A 17,606-nucleotide genomic window follows, 5' to 3' on the forward strand; every position below is an offset into this window, starting at 1 on the left:
AATGACATAAAGCTCAGAGGGATAACTAATATGGGATGAAAGAACCAGTGTCCAAAAAAGATCTCAGGATGTAATGATCATCTGAATTTAACCAGTATGAATATAATACAATAGGGAAAAATGTAAAGGTCTCTTCAGCTTATCATCTGTGTTGTGCAGTGGAGAGAATATTGGTTCATATTTGTTATATTTTTCTTTCTTCCTTCATTTTCCCCTCCCTCCCTCCCTCCCTCCCTCCCTCCCTCCATCCATCCCTACCTTTCTTCCTTCCTTTCTTTCCTCCTTCCTTCCCTCCCTCCCTCCCTCCTTCCTTCCTTCCAATTTTGGGGGAAGGGGATAGAAGATAGGGAAAACAAATGCTTGCTACTTGGAAAACATATTTTTTAATTAAAAAAAAAAGAAAAAACAAACAAACATTTGTTCTGATGTGAGAGGAGCTGGGTTCAAATCCTCCTTTTGATAGCTCCTACTTGTGTGACCTTGGGCAAATCTCTTAACCTGTCTGGCCTGCAGTTTCCTCATCTGTAAAATGAAGGGATTGTACTGAATGGTCTCTGAGGCCCCTTGGGAATGTCTAATAACTTCTGTTAGAAATAATTATAATAATAACAGCTTTCTTTTATGTAGCTTTTTAAGGTTTGCAAAGTACTTTACAAATATTTCATTTAATCCTCACAACAAACTGGGAAGTAGGTGTTTTCTTACCCTGTTTTACAGATGAGGAAACTATGTAGCAGAAAGAGATTAAGTGATTTGGCCATGGGATTACATATTAAGTATCTGAGGCTGAATCTGAACTAAGGTCTTCCTGACTATAGGTGTAGCTTTCCATCCACTGCTGTTGTTTGTCCTTTGTTTTTGAAGAGGACCAATGACATCCTGGGTGACGAATTGACTTATGTGTAAATCGGATATAAGTGAGACACAGTTATACAAAGTTGCCAGCAGCCTGCCCCTCCCTCCCCACCCCCACCCCCCAAGTCCAGCAACAAAAGTCAAGACAATTGATGGCCCAGGATCCACTATACCACCTAGTAGCCTATGAACTCTCAAACTTGGAGATAGAGAGACATAGCTTGAGAGTAATTTGTATGTAAGAGACTAGGAGTATATGTGGACTCCACGCTCAAATAATCAGAGATCTTGGGCTGAATCCAGATCAAGAGGTCAGCTAGTCCAACCATCCAAGTTCATATGAGAGGAAATGGAGGGCTGCGAGGTTGGGACTCGCTTTGGGTCACACAGGTAGATTTGATTAGAACCCAAGTAAGATTTGAAATGATTCCAGAGGTGGCCCTCTCTCCATTGTGTTTGCCATGAAGATATTGAAATGGAAGCACTCAGTTGCTTACTGTACTTTTCCCCACCCTTGCAGGGGGGATCCAGTGGAGGGATAAGTCCCACTGTTACTACCTGGGTCAGACCACATCTTGGGTATTATGTTCTGAGGGCCACATTTAGAGCAAGAAGTTGACAGGTTTAAAGCATAACCAGGATGTTTGAGGGGACTTGCAATTATGTTAGTGAAAACAAATTAAATGAATTAATATTTTATAACCTATACATCAGATTACTTGGGAAATGGGTATTTGATAATATCATAGAATATTTATAATGATGTAGAAGAGATTTTATATATGTATATACACAAACACATACCCACATGCATACACATGCATGTATTTGCATGTGTGTATACATGTGTATATATACATGTGTGTCAATACATATAAATATACATATATACATATCCATGTTTCTGTTATGTGGCCCCAAAGCAGGGATTGTTGGTAAGGTACAATGTATTGGAACTGGCTTATAGAATTCAAATCCTCCTTCAGAATTTATTATGTATATGACCTTGACCACTTCAGTAGCCCAGACCTCAGTTTCCTCATCTATTAAACTAAGAAAATGGTTTGCTCTAAGTCTCCTTCCAGCTCAAGATCTATGATCCTATAGTTTACAGGGAAGCAGTTTGCAGCTCAATATAATGAAGAACCACCTCATGCTGTTGTTCTTCAGTTATGTCTGACACTTCATGGCCCCGTTTGGGGTTTTCTTGGCAAAGATACTGGAGGGTTTTGGCATTTCCTTCTCCAGCTCATTTTACAGATAAGAAAACAGAGGTAAACAGGGTTAATTGACTTGCCCAGGGTCACAGAGCTAGTAAGTATCTGAGGCAAGATTTGAACTCATGTCTTCCTGGCTCCAGGCTCAGCACTGTATCCACTGTGCCACCTAGATGCCCCTAGTACCTCATGTTTCTTTCCAGAAATAGAGTGGGCTGTCTAATGAGAGGTAGTTAACTTTCTTTCCCTAGATATGTTCAGCCAGAGGCTGAAGCAAGTCACTTAACTGTCATTGCCCTGCAAAAAAAAATCTCATTTAAAAATATGATTCTCAAAAGGGGTCCATAAACTTTAGCAGACTGCCCAAAGGGGTCCACAACACAAAAAAGCCAAGACCACTACTGTTGCATATTTCTTTGCAGGGCAATGGGGGTTAAGTGACTTACCCAGGGTCACACAGCTAGCAAGTGTCAATTGTCTGAGGCTGGATTTGAACTCAGGTCCTCCTGAATCCAAGGCTGGTGCTTTATCCACTCTACCACCTAGCTGCCCCAATTATTTACTTCTTAAGGCACCATTAAAGATTTTATTTTTGCATGAAACCCTTGGGCTATCATCAACCCCCCCCCCCCAGGGGTTCTTTTTTTTTTTTTTTTTTAGTGAGGCAGTTGGGGTTAAGTGACTTGCCCAGGGTCACACAGCTAATAAGTGTTAAGTTTCTGAGGCTGGATTTGAACTCAGGTACTCCTGACTTCAGGGCTGGTGCTCTATCTACTGCGCCACCTAGCTGCCCCTCCCCAGGGGTTCTTGAAGAACAAAATGTGAAGCACTGCTACAGTAGGCAATTGGGCATTCTTTAGGTACCAGGGTGGTGCAGTGGTTAGAGCACTGGTCCTGGAGTCAGGAGGACCTGAATTCAAATCCGGCCTCAGACACTTGACACTTACTAGCTGTTTGGCCTTGGACAAGGCACTTAACCCTGATTGCCTCAAACATCCTGGACCATCTCCAGTTATCCTGATGCATATCTTGCCACTGGACCCAGATGGCTCTGGAGGAATGAGGCTGATGACTTTGCACTGCCCTGCCTTATTTAAATCCACTTCACTACTGATACAACCATCCTGGAGAGCAATTTGGAATTATGCCCAAAGGCGATAAAGCTGTGCATACCCTTTGACCCAGCAATACCACTTTTGGGTCTTTTTCCCAAAGAGATCATGGAAGGGGGAAAGGGACCCACATGTACAAAAATATTTATAGCTGCTCTTTACGTGGTGGCAAGGAATTGGAAGTTGAGGGGGTGCCCATCAATTGGGGAATGGCTGGACAAGTTGTGGTATATGAATACAATGGAATACTATTGTGCTGTAAGAAATGATGAGCAGGAGGAGTTCAGAGAAACCTGGAGGACCTTGCATGAGCTGATGATGAGTGAGATGAGCAGAACCAGAAGAACATTGTACACAGTATCATCAACATTGAGTGTTGATCTATTGTGATGGACTATATTCTTCAAACCAATGCAATGGTACAGAAGAGTTCTGGGGAACTAGTGATGGAAGAGGATTTCCAAATCCAAGAAAAAAAAAAACTGCGGAGTATAGATGCCGAATGAACCATACTATTTCTTTTGTTTTTGATGCTGTTGTTTTTTTTCTATTTTGAGGTTTTTCATCAGTGCTCTGATTTTTTCTCTTATAACATGACTAATGCAGAAATAGGATTAATGTTATTATGTGTACATATATATATATATATGTATATATATATATATATATATAAAACCTATATCAGATTACCTGCTGTCTAGGGGAGGGGGGAGGGAGGGGAGGGAGGGAGAAAAATCTGAAATTGTAAAGTTTGTATAAACAAAAGTTGAGAACTATCTTTACATGTAACGGAAAAAAATAAAATACTTTATTAAAAAAAAATCCACTTCACTGCAAGTCATGACATCACCTCCTGATGCCATGGCCCTCTTCGAGAATAAAAGATAAACAACAAACAGGTACCAGGGTGATGACACATGAGCTCTCTGTTACTTCTCTTTCACACTTGGTACAAGTCAGGCCCATTTTTTTTGTGCGACCCTACAATTTCCTGATGGATCTTTGTTATTTCTTGCAAACAAGTTATCATTGGTAATGTTACTAGTGCCTGCTTCCCTTTATTATGTTTCCCTATGGCCTTCTGGGTTATTTGAGAGATTGATTTACTTAATCATGTTCAAAGTACTTTTTCATTAACATGTAGTATTTCAAGACAATTGTTTATAATGTACCATCAAATAATTAGTTAATAGATTGTAACAGTGAAATCTATCATACACTAGTCAGCTTTATGGATTGCCATTTAAAAAAAATAATAATTAGGCTTTGGAGAGTAGATAAAGTCTTTTTCTTTTCAGTTTTATTGTTTATTACTTCCTTTTCTATACTGTGCAGTCTAGTTACACTGGCTTACTTCTTGTTCCTCACATACAAAATTTTATGTCCCATCTGCATGACTTTACATAGGTCCTTTGCCATGCCTAGCATGCACTCATTCTTTGTCTCTCTCTCGTCGATTCCCATTCTTTCTTCAAGATATAGTAAAAACACCTCATTCTACATGAAGCCTTTCCTGATCCCCCTAAATCTATATACCTCCCTTTAAACTACCTTATATTTAACTACCTTGTATTTATTGGTACTTCCCTATATTCTGTAAAAAATTCTATGCCATTTTTCTTGCCCTGATTCAAATGTAAGCTTTTGTAAGTAGGGATTTTCATTAACTATATTTGTATCCCCAATGCCTAGCACAGTGCCTGTTCAATAAATGCTTGTTGAATGATAGAGAAAATATAAGAAACATTATGTTAATTACCTATGATTCTCCTAGAATATGGGTAGCAAAGATTCATTATGACATCATCATCATTAAAAATGTGTCCCTAGAGGCAACTTGATAGTCTAAAGATAGAGCAAGTCATTGGTATGTGGGGAGGAAATTTCTAATGAATATCGAAGTAATGTATTTCTTGAAGCATGGGTGGTAAGGGTGTCAAGGCTGTTTTCTTTCCTTGCCTTAAAGGATGGCTGTCTTAAAGAAAGTGATGCTTTCTGATGAGGTGTGACAATTCTTTGAGAGAGGGTGAGGTTAGAAGTCTATAACCATGCCCTAGAACCAACAATTTTAACACTTGAGACATGACTTATCATCAATAATAAGAACTGACTGCCTCTTCTGCCTTTTAAACTGGGCTTATAAAGAATATTCTGGAATTTTCAACTCTCTTCCCATTATCTAGGTACTTAATTTTAAATCTAACTTTTCTCTTTATGTCCATTAAAACTATTTTATAAATATCTTTTGTTTTCATATTACTTGGATTTTCTTCCTGTAATTGGTGCTAAAAAGATTGATTTATTTTCTGAGAGTTGTTGAGGGCTGTAGAAAAAAAAAAACTTCATTCTTTTCTAAGTAATTTTTGGAATAGCTAGGGAGTGCAGTGGATAGAACACTAGGACTGCAGTTAGGAAGACCTGAGTTCAAATGTATACACTTAGTAGCTGTGTGACTGTAGGTATGTCACTTATCCTCTATTTGTTTTCATTTCATCAGCTTTAAAACACATACCTCCCAGGGTTGTTATGAAGATTAAAGGAGATGATATTTATAAAGTACTCAGCACAGTGCCTGGCTTATTAGATGCTTAATAAATGATTATTTCCTTGCTTCTTTTCCTTTCTAAATGCAATCTATATGTATCTATTCCTCCTATTCATTTCTACACACTGCTTAGAAATCTATCTGGATTATCCGTCCAAACTCTGAATGCTGGTGGACTGTTTATCCAGCTGTATATCCACTATAATGTTAATTTTCGATAATTATGAAATTACACAAAGATTCAAATTTAACAATCATTTTATTAAGCACCTATTATATGAAATACACTGAGAAAGTGGCAAAATGTCTTGTTTGTAGTTGACAGCTAAGAAATATTTGTTAAATTGAATGGAGAGATAAATGAGACCTGTGTGCTGACCTCAAGGAGTTTCTAATCTAGTAGCAAAAGTAAAGCATGTGAATAATTGACTACAATACCCAATGAACTAGCAGCCTCATTTTTATTACAATTGATCTTTATTTTTCTCAACCTTTTTTATGGTGGACATGGGAAAGAATTGAGTCTGATTGTAGAAGCAGTCTGTCCCTTCCTCCAATTACTACATGAAGCTGTTTTAAGGATCAAACCCACCAGTATTGCAGAGATATTCCTCCATGATATTTTCTGATTTCCCACTAAATTACCCTGTGATTTCATTTCAGGTTTTAATAGATTCAATTGTAGGCATTAATAAGTGCTTGCACTTCTATCTTAAGAGCATGAGTTTGGATTATGGTTGTCTTTAGAGTTATTTCTTTAAAGAATTTATATAGCACTTATTTATGAGGTATATGATCATCCTTTAACAGTTATTCCTCAAGAGACTCTTGCTGGATAGGTCAAAATCAGTTCTATTCTATGAAATAGTGGTACTTAATTCTTACAATAAGGTAATTGCCCATATATGTTTGACATCCCTAGTTTTATGACATTATCTTTAATTTTTTCTTATTCTCTGCATCCTTAATTCCTCTGCTAAAGATTTTTTCAAGCTATGAAGAAATTGGCAAGTGCCCTCCTTATTGCTTTTAAACCTTGGGGAGTTATCACAGACACATTACAGCTTTATAAAGCTCAAGGCACTTTAATAACTTCCACAAAATTCAAAATCATCAGAATGTCTACGAAACAATTGGGACACTAATGGCTTCCTTAAGTAGGGCACCTCTCTTCCTGACATAGAGGAGTCTTGTAGTTTCCACCCCCTGGTAGTGGGAACTGAAGTGATGTGTCTCTGTCATAGCCTGACCTTTGTGATCATCAAATATACAACTCCACTCTTTGCAGTGGTCAGAGGGATAACCTTTGTGTCCTTGTTTGACCTGTTCTCAAGAAGTGTTCTGTGGTGGAAAGAACACTAACTTGGATGATATGAAGTCATGAGAAATATATGAGATTCAAAATTCAAATGGGTATGGTGTTATTATTAGTGTCCTTGCAAAAAAAAAAAAAAAAAGCCTTGACGGATAGTCTCTGTTTTCCTCTTGTCTCTTTTTTCTCTGTACTGTCCCTCACCATCCCCAAGCTAGTAGAGCTTCACATTCCTCTTGTCTCTTTTTTCTCTGTACTGTCCCTCACCATCCCCAAGCTAGTAGAGCTTCGCAGAGTCCTTACATTACAAAGAAACTGGAATTAAGGTCCATCTTATCTCAACCTCTGAGCAACCTACATTAAAAAACCAGCAATTCAGCTACCCTGCTATAAGTATTCCAGGGCAAAGATTCCTGTATTCTGGTGCTACCAGAATTAAAGAGTTAAAGATTAAACTCACAGATTAGACTAATTTATTTAGAATTCTTAATTTTGTTTTATTTTTTAAAAGATCTCACCCAGGCTGGAAGTACAAGAACTACTACTCACTGGGCTGATCACACTATGAATTGGCATAGACATCTTTACTTGCTCTGTTTTCAACCTGGTTTGACAGGTTTCAACCAGGGTTGACAGCCTGCTCACAGGGACTTTCCTGACTGGTACAAGATTTAACGTGGATGACTAAGTAACTTGGTCCGCTGCTCTTTGAAACTTGTGAGTTTAAGAAATCCTGTAGCTAGCTGCAATTACAGGTGTGTACCACCATAATGTTGTGGTTCATCCTTCGTTCTCTAAGAGGATCAGTGACATCACAAGGGCGATGTTTTGACTTGCACATGAATTGGATATAAGTGAGGCAAAGCTGCACAATGTCATCAGCCTCTCTTTCTCCTCCAGAGTCATTGAAGTCCAGTGCTAAGACAAGGGTCAAAATGACTGGTGATGGCCCAGGATGCAATGACCTTGGTCTTTCTAAGTTAATGTCTTTTCCAGATCTCAGTTTCTGAGCTGATAGAAAATTGTAAAGGATTGTGAGTCATTAAAGGCAGCTAAGTGACACAGTGGATAGAGTAATGAACCTTGAGTCAGGAAGACCTGAGTTCACATTTGGCTTCAGGCACTACTACCGGTGTGACCCTAGGCAAGTCACTTAACCCTATTTGCTTCAGTTTCTTCAACTGTAAAATGAAATGGAGAAGAAAAGTGGTGAATTATTCTAGTATCTGCTGAGAAAAACCTCAAATGAGGTCACAAAGTGCAAGATAACAAAAACGACTGAAAAACAACAAAAAAGTCATTGAGTTCAATGGTACAGATGAGTAAACTGAGTCCCAGAGAGATTAAATAACTTGGCCAAAGTTACCCAGGCAAGAAGATACAGAATTAGGGTTCAACTTCAAAGATACTCTCATTCTAAATTCTGTTTCCTTTTCACTGTACAGAGAAAACCCCCATGGTGAGTCTTCCTGCAAGCCATGTTACTTAATTTTCAGTGTCTAAAGAATTCCATCCTTCTTTCTGGGCAAAACCTACAATTGAGTCTGTGTCTTATTCCTTTTCTGTCCTCAGCTTCCAGGGGGTCCTTAATTCAGCCGTGCTCACTGACCACATCAAACAACTGTTCTACCTACAAGCTTTAACTAAGATTGCCTCTGGGGTGGGAATTGCTTCTCAGCATGGAACTTTTACATGTGAGAGCTCGAGGAAGAGACATATGTTCTGTCGTTAGCCCTTCATGAAATTTCAAGAAGAACCTGATGGGTCAAATAGAGTGATGGTGCTGTTTTTCTTCGATTTTTGTCTGCTCCTTCCCAACAGATGCCCTGTAGTTTTATGTCCTACGTGTGCTCAAAGGCTGTCTGGTTTTATTGTCTTCTAAATGAAGCAAACAGAACAAATAAACTTTCATGGTGGAGAGAGAAAAAAACAAAAACAAAGGGATAATGGTGCTCTGTATTTGGCACCAGTGGCCAATTTAAGAGTCAGGGGCCCTTCTGCAAGACTAAGAGGATCATTGACAGAGCTGGAAGCTATTCCGGAGGTCACCCAGTCCAGTCCTTTAATTTTACCGATAAGGAAATTGAGCATCAAAGAAATAAAGTGACTTGCTCAGGGTCACACAGGCAGAAAATCCCAAAGGCAGGACTTGAATTCAGGTCCCCTGACTTCAGATCGTATTTTTTTTTCCTACTGTACCAAGTTGTTTATCCTCATATTATCTAGACCCCTTTCATCATCTCTGCATCATTTCCTCCATTAAGAGATTGGTGTTAACTAATGTTAAATATAGTCCTGTTGTGGTTTTTATCTGGACAGAATCTCTGGCAGACATGCCCTTCTCTGTACTCATAGCCATAGTCCATGCATTTATCACAACTCTCTGAAAGTCCTTGTCATGATGCCCTAGGTGAATGTCCAGCTCTTCCTCTTTCCCCATTCCAACATAACTTTTTTCCTATATAACTCCTGAAAAAAAAATCCTTCTAAAGCAGAAAGTGACATGGTATAACCTTCCTGGATAGGTAAAACAAAGTCGTGGGCAGGAAAGTGTCCCTTCATGTGGTCATTGGTGGACTCATCCCCATTCAAAAAATTCTAGTGGTTCCCTATTGAATCTAGGGAAAATTATACACTCCTCTTGATGCCATTTAAAATTCCAGATTATCAATCAACAAGCACTTATTAAGTTCCAACTCTGTGTCAGGCACTGTATTAGGTGGTGAGAATACAAATTAAGTGAATGAAACAAGCCCAACTTGGAAGGAGTTTACTATCTAACAAGGGAGACAGGTACATATATAAGTATTTGTAGAATAAACATAGGGGTAGCTAGGTGATGAAATGGATAGAGCCCTGGACCTGGAATCAGGAAGACTCATCTTCTCGAGTTCAGATCTGGCCTCAGACACTTACTAGCTGTGTGACTCTGGACATGTCACTTAACCCTGTTTGCCTCAGTTTCCTCATCTGTAAAATGATCTGGAGAAGGAAATGCCAAACCTTTCCACTCTCTTTGTCAAGAAAACCCAAAATGGGGTCATAAAGTGTCAGACATGACTGAAATGACTGAACAGAGAATAATTATAAAGTAAATAAATTCAAGTTTACATTTATATAATTCTTTAAGGCTTACAAAGTACTTCTTTCACTTGAGCCTCCAACAGTCCTGTGAAGTTAATGCTATTATTATCTCTATTTCACAGGTGAGAAAATTGAGACTCAGAGAGGCCTAGAAATTTGTTCAGTACAATAAAGCAAAAAAGGGCCTAAAGTGGGATTTGACTCCAGAGCTTCCTTACTCATATTAGTTATTTTGGATCAAATTCCTTAGTGCTGGTGATTCTTGTATTTCCCGGTCTGGATAGCAGCCTCTCCACTGGCACATTTTCCTAGGCTTGACCTTGTAGTTGTAAACTGGCTTTGAAATTGGAGGACTGAGCTAAAAGCTCCAATACACAGCAGTAGTGCTACCCGTTGCTTACTGGGTGGTTTGTGAAAGGTGGTCTGGCCATGTCCCACATTATATTTTTTTACAAAAAACAAAAAAAAAAAACAAAAAAAAATACCATGGGGACATGGTATATAACCTTCCTGGATAGGCAAAACAAAATTGTGGGCAAGAAAGTGTCATTGGTGGTCAATGGTGAGTTCTCTGTCATCGTGAATTGTGATGGATCAGTTCTTTGTAGATCAACTCAATAAGAAGGAATAGATCATAAACTTTGGAAAACAGCTCCTAAATTTCATTTAAAGGCTGTTTAGAAATGCTGAAATTCAGCTCAAGTTGGGTTTTTTTGTTTTTGTTTTTTTTATTTCTGTATCAGTCATGTTGTGAAAGAAGAATAAGAGCACAAAGGAAAAAACCTCAATAAAGAAAAAAAAAACACCAACAACCAAAGAGTAGAAACAGTATGGTTCAATATTCACTCATAATCCACAGTTCTTTTCTCTGGTTGTGGAGAACATTCTCTATCATGAGTTCCTTAGAGTTGCCTTGGATCATTGAACTTCTGAGAAGAGCCAAGTCTATCACAGTTGATCATTGTACAATGTTGCTGTCACTGTATACAATGCTCTCCTGGTTCCGCTCACTTCACTCAGCATCAGTCCCATTAAGACTTTCCAGGTTTTTCTGAAATCCACCTGCTCATCATTTCTTACAGCACAATAATATTCCATTACATTAATAAACCACAAACTTTTCAGCCATTCCCCAATTGATAGGCACTCCCTTGATTTCCAATTCTTTGCCACCACAAAGCGAGCTGCTATAAATATTTTTGTACATGTGGTTCCTTTTCCCTTTTCTATGACCTCTTTGGGAAACAGACCTAGTAGTAGTACTACTGGGTCAAAGGGCATGCACAGTCCCATAGCCCTTTGGGTATAGTTGTAAATTGTTCACAAGAATGGTTGGATCAGCTCACAACTCCACCAACAATGCATTAGCGTTTCAGTTTTTCCACAGCTTCTCCAACATTTATTATTTCCCTTTTTTGTCATATTAGCCAATCTGATAGGTGTCAGGTGGTACCTCAGAGTAGTTTTAATTTTCAGCTCAAGTTTTTAATCCCTTTGGAACTATCCTCATAGGCAGTTTCTAAAAAAAAGCACTCAATTGCACAATAATTGGAAAAATTATGTTTTTATTATGGGTAAACTTTTTGTCTTAGTTTGGACAGATTTGCTGGTCAAATTTGTACATGGTATAAAAACTGAGAAGGATATCTAACACAGTGGTTGGTAGGCTAGCTGGGACATTGGGCTAAATCTAATAAGGTGAAATTTGTTAAAGTTTAATAACAACAACAACAACAACAACAACAACAACAATAATAAAAGCAGCTGCCATTTTGTACTGCTTATTATGTGCCAGGCACAGTGCTAAGTGCTATTATTATATCCATTTTACATAAGTGGAAACTGATGTAAATAGAAGTTAAGTAGTTAAACAGAAAAATTTTCGCTCAGGTACAAAAAAGTCAACTTCATTTTTAATTTGTGTATTTATAATAGTTAAAATATCTCAGTTGTTTGGTCATTCTTTTTTTTTTTGCGGGGCAATGGGGGTTAAGTGACTTGCCCAGGGTCACACAGCTAGTAAGTGTCAAGTGTCCGAGGTTGGGTTTGAACTCAGGTCCTCCTGAATCCAGGGATGGTGCTTTATCCACTGCACCACCTAGCTGCCCCCTCGGTTATTCTTAAAACAATATTACTATTACTGCACACAGAATTTTCTTGGTTTATTGTATGTCTAAAAGGGAGAGCAAGTTGTACATAATAGATTTGCAGTTTCATGTGCAATCATCTTTTTATTATACTATCCTATGGAAATGTTTGTTTTATTCCATAAATTAAAATTAAATAAATTAAAATGTTTAAATTATTTTAAAAAATCAAATTCCCAATTATAAGATGGGGAGATAGCAGTTGTTCTGAATAAGAAGTCAGTGGTTTAGTGAACTCTAACTAAGGTCAACATGTCAGCAAGGTGATATGTCAGCCTAAAAAGGTAAGTACCTTGGGCTTCATTAAGAGGACACATAACTTCTAGGAATGTGGAGGTTAAAGTCCCCCCATACTCTGCTTTCCTCAGGCCTCATAAGGAGTACGATGTTTACTTTTGGATGCCACAGTTGAAGAATAGCATTGATAAGCTAGAGAGTGTGCAGAGGAAGGTTACTGGAATGGGGAAGGGTCTGGGTCCGTGCTGTGAGGATCCAATGAATGACCTGGGAATATTAATCTTGACAAGAGAAAATTCACTGGGGGAATGTGGAGGGTATTATAGCTTCTTCCGTGTACCTGAAAACCTATCCTATGAAGGAGGGATTAGATTTATTCTTTTTAAGTAAACCTTTTTTTTTTTTTTTTTGTGGGGCAATGAAGGTTAAGTGACTTGCTCAGGGTCACACAGCTAGTGTCAAGTGTTTGAGGCAGGATTTGAACTGAATCCTGAATCCAAAGCTGGTGCTTCATCCACTGTACTACCTAGCTGCCCCTAAATTTATTCTTTTTGACCCCAGAGGGGAGAAATAAGAGCAATGGTTGAAACAGCAAAGAAGCATATTTAGTCTAGATACTGGGGAGAAAAACAGAAATAATATAATTTAAAAAAATACTACCAATTAAAGCTTCCCCAAGTGGCTTCTCTCAAGAGGGTGGTGTATTCCTCTTCTTCAGAGGTCTCCAAGCAGAGGCTGGTTGACAACTGGTTGTACGTGTTATACCAGTGATCCCTTTCATGTGAGTTGGATTAGACAACAGTTTAGGATCCCTCTGAATCTCAGAGTCTGTGATTCTGATGTCCTTAATCTTCAGAGTACTTTGTAAGACCTTAAATTTAAAAGTATTCTCTAAAAAGGAATGCATTTTAGGAGTTATAGTTTAAGGAGTGGGGTATAGGAATTGATTAATAAACATTTAGTAAGGGGTAGCTAGGTGGCACAGTGCATAGATCACTGACCCCTGGATTCAGGAGGACCTGAGTTCAAATCCAGCCTCAGACACTTTACACTTACTAGCTGTGTGACCCTGGGCAAGTCACTTAACCCCAATTGCCTCACAAAAACCCCACATTTAGTAAGCACCTACTATGTGCCAGGGCACTAAGTTAAGTGCCAAGGATATAAAGAAAAAATGATTTTCTTTCCCTTAAGATAAGTTGTTTTAGGAGAGACAATAGAAACACCTAAAAGTATACATGTGTACAAATGGGAAAGTTGCACTAGCAGCTGGGGGAATCAGGAAAAAAGTAATTTAGGCGGTTGTATTTGAGCTGAGTATTGAAGGAAAGCAGTGATAAGAAAGAGTTAGAAGTAAGGAAGGAGAGCATTTAAGGGAAGGATGACAACTTGGGCCAAGGCACCAAGATGTGATATGGAATGTGTGAGTGAAGAACAGGAAGTCCAATTTGTCTGAGCCACAGATTCTATGATATGAAGTAATAGATGATAAACCTGGAAATGTAGAGGGCTTTACCTTTGCTGATCATAACACAACTATTCTAAGCCATCAGTTCATTGGACTCACTATTTTTTTAAATGAAAAATGTTTGTTGCTGTTGAATTGTTTTCAGTCATGTCTTACTTTTAGTGACCCCATTTTGGATTTTTCTTGGCAAAGATACTGGAAATTAGGAAACTGAGGCAAAAAAGATTAAGTGACTTGCCCAGGGTCACACAGCTGGTTTCTGAGGTCAGATTTGAACTCACAAAGATGAGTCTTCCTGATTCCACGTCCAGGGCTCTTTCCATTCCACCACCTAGCTGCCAAATGCCAACAAAGAGAGCCTATATTATCTACACACCTCCTGGCTTCCCAGAAAAAAAAAATTCCACCTTCTACGGGAAGCATTTTCCAATCCCCCTTTATACCAGTGCCTTCCTTCTGTTAATAGTTTCATATTTATTCTGGATAATAGTTGTTTGCATATTGTCTCCCCCATTAGAAAGGGAGATACTTGAGGACAAGAACTATCTTTTGACTTTCTTTGTACATCCAGTGCTTAGGACTGGTAAATAGTAAGTACTTAATAAATATTTAAAGACACACACACACACACACACACACACACACACACACACACACAATAAGCCAAACTGTTTAAAGTGGGTTTCATGTAATGGGAGAGCACTGTTATGAATCAACATTTTTACACATGACTCAAATCAAAACATGTCTGTAATCACAGATGATAAATACTCCCATGAAGGAACAATTGAAGATGAAGGGTGGTGGTGCTGGAATCAAGCCTCAAGTTAACAATAAGCAGATGCAAGAAAGTTATTAAATTGCTTTGACTTTTGGGTAATTTTTTTTAAAATGTGAGATGCGAAAACGACCTTTTTTTTTGAGATGGGGAAGGGGAAAGCTCATTTATATATCTATATGTTAATGGACAAATGATGGTCTTACATTGAATTTTAATTTCCCTCTTCTATAGTGCTTCAAAACCTTATGGGAACTCCTTGGAGAGACTTATGATCCTCTAAAGAAAAGGCTTCTTACCTCTGATCTACACTGTCTACATCTGAGGTACTGTACTGCCTTGATTTTTTTTTTTGCATTAAACATTTATTTTATTTTTTCCAGTTACATGTAAAGATAGTTTTCAACATTCATTTTTTCATAAGATTTAGAGTTCCAAATTTTTCTCCCTATCTCCCTTTCCTCCCCCCTCCACAAGACAGCAAACAATCTGATATAGGTTATATATGTACAATCCACAAGTGCTCTTTTTTGCCTTGCTTTTTAGTATTTGGAATGATACCTCTGAATTCATATAACATCCTCAGTAATAAAAATGAGAAATTCATATCCAATATGCTTTTATTAATAAGGCAGGAAAGTTGACCATTACATAGGATTTTTTTTAAGCAACTGCTTGAAAAACAATGAAGAATCAAAGAATTTGTTAAATAGAATCTTAGTTTAACTCTGATATCCTATCCCCTAAACCTTTTGGCTAATCAGTTTGCTTATTTTGATTCGGTGTTGCACAATCATTTGTTTCATCTGTATGTTTTAATGTTTAATTAATGTATTCATTTTGTTTGTTTGTTTGTTGCCTGAGGTGATTTCAAAAAGCATAGGATAGAGGGCAGCTAGGTGGCACAGTGGATAAAGCACTGGTCCTGAATTCAGGGCCATATCAAGGCCATTATCCATATTGGAATGGTGGTCCTTTTAAACCCTGAATAGAATGTAAGCTTCTTGAGGGCAGGGGCTGTTTAATTTTTTTTTCTTTGTATCTCAGCATATAGCACAGTGATTGGCACATAATAGGCATTAAACATATTTTTGTTAGTTGATTGGATTTCTTAAATACTACATAGGATTCACAGCTTTGATCTTTATGGGACAGATATGATCACCTCAAAGGTGAGGAATTTTTTTTGGGGGGGGAGGCAATGAGGATTAAGTGACTTGCCCATGGTCACACAACTTGTAAGTGTCAAGTGTCTGAGGCCGGATTTGAACTCAGGTCCTCCTGAATCCAGGGCTTGTGCTTTATCCACTGTGCCACCTAGCTGCTACCCAAAAGTGAGGTATTCTTGAAATATTTTGTAAGTTACTTTATTCTTCCTTATTCCCTTGCCCCATCCACATGGATGTTAGCTCACTTCAAGATGGAATGTCCATTAGAATATGAATTATTTTTATCAGCACTAATTTCACTAAAACAACCTTCAGAAGACATCTCTATTATCTACTTAATGTGCAGTTATTAACATCTTTTTTTTAAAAAAAGCTGAGGAATACAAAGATTTTCAATTTAAAAAAATCATCTCCTTATTCATAAAGAGCTTAAATTCTACTTAGAGGATATGGCTTGTCCTCACATAAGTATAGTAAGTACTAGCAGCTTGGGAAATAACTAGTAATCCAGTTTGGCTTGTACATAGAGTGTGAGAAGGGGATTAATGTGAAATAATGGTAGAAAGATAGAGTGCCCTGAATGTTTGATAAGCTAGTTTGTCATTTATCCTATCAGCGGTGTGGAGTGACTAAAGGTTTTTGAACAGAGGAATGTTATGGTTGTGCATTAGGCGGTTTATTTTCAGTAGCTGTGGGAAGGATGGTCCAGGAGTCACGCAGTTCACTCATTTATTCCATAAGACTTGAAAAAGTAACTATTATATGCTGGCCACCGAACTAGGCACTGAGAATGCAAAACCAAAATAATGTGTGCCCCTATGGAGTTTACATTCTATTAGGGACAAACAAAATGTACATAATTAAATATACTCAAAGGAGAGGGACAGAATCTGTGACTTAGATGGTTTATAGAACTCTTGCATGAAGAAACACCCCCTACCAACACAGGTGGGAACATTCTTTGTGATTTAGAATCAGAGAGATGACAAGAGGACAGAGAGTGAACATTACACAGCCCTATGTGTCAAATGTAGGACCTGAATCACAGGTTTCCCTGGCTCCAACACCATTTTTTTCTTTCCACCAAAGCAGACCACTGCATTCAAAACACACTTTAAATAAATGTAATGTCATAGCAGGAGTGGGCTAAGAAGAAGGGGAATCAGGAATGGCCCCTTTTAGAAGTGGCTCTTCATTTAAGCATGTAGGGAGAATTGGGGAAGTGGAATATGACAAGTGTGAGGGACAGCATGTGTGGAAGCAGGAAATAGAATATTGAGTATGGAGATCAAAAAGTAGGCAGGTGAGATAGATCATAGAGGGTATGACGAAGCATAATGACCTGGAAAGAGAGGTTAGATACAGATTGAAAAGAGCTTTAGATGTCAGAAAGGGGCATTTATTTGTATTTGGATTTGCATGTCAGAAAGGTGCATATATATTTTGTCATATGAGATCCTAGATCTCCACCTAGAATGAACCTAAAAGGACATCTAGTTCAACCCCTTCAGTGGTAGAATAAGAAATTGAGGCCCAGTGATATTCTCTGATTACTTTGTGTAACGGAACTAAATGTCTGAAACAGGATTCAAACTCAGGGTCTTTCTGGTCTGATCCCTCCTCTCTATCCACTATGTTACTCTGTTCAACTTGGTAACTGATTTAATATGACACTGATAAGA

At 38.2% G+C, this 17,606-nt stretch overlaps 1 protein-coding gene across 1 annotated transcript in view; it reads left to right on the forward strand.

Annotated features, from left to right (window-relative positions):
* NAV3 (neuron navigator 3) overlaps positions 1-17,606 on the forward strand; it is a 1,098,011-nt gene that overhangs the window by 171,930 nt on the left and 908,475 nt on the right. The window contains 1 exon segment of the mRNA XM_043966554.1: positions 14,990-15,081. The gene's annotated coding sequence lies outside the window, so the exon portion shown is untranslated.

Source organism: Dromiciops gliroides, chromosome 5 (genome assembly GCF_019393635.1).
Source record: "Dromiciops gliroides isolate mDroGli1 chromosome 5, mDroGli1.pri, whole genome shotgun sequence".
Taxonomy (NCBI): Eukaryota; Metazoa; Chordata; class Mammalia; order Microbiotheria; family Microbiotheriidae; genus Dromiciops; species Dromiciops gliroides.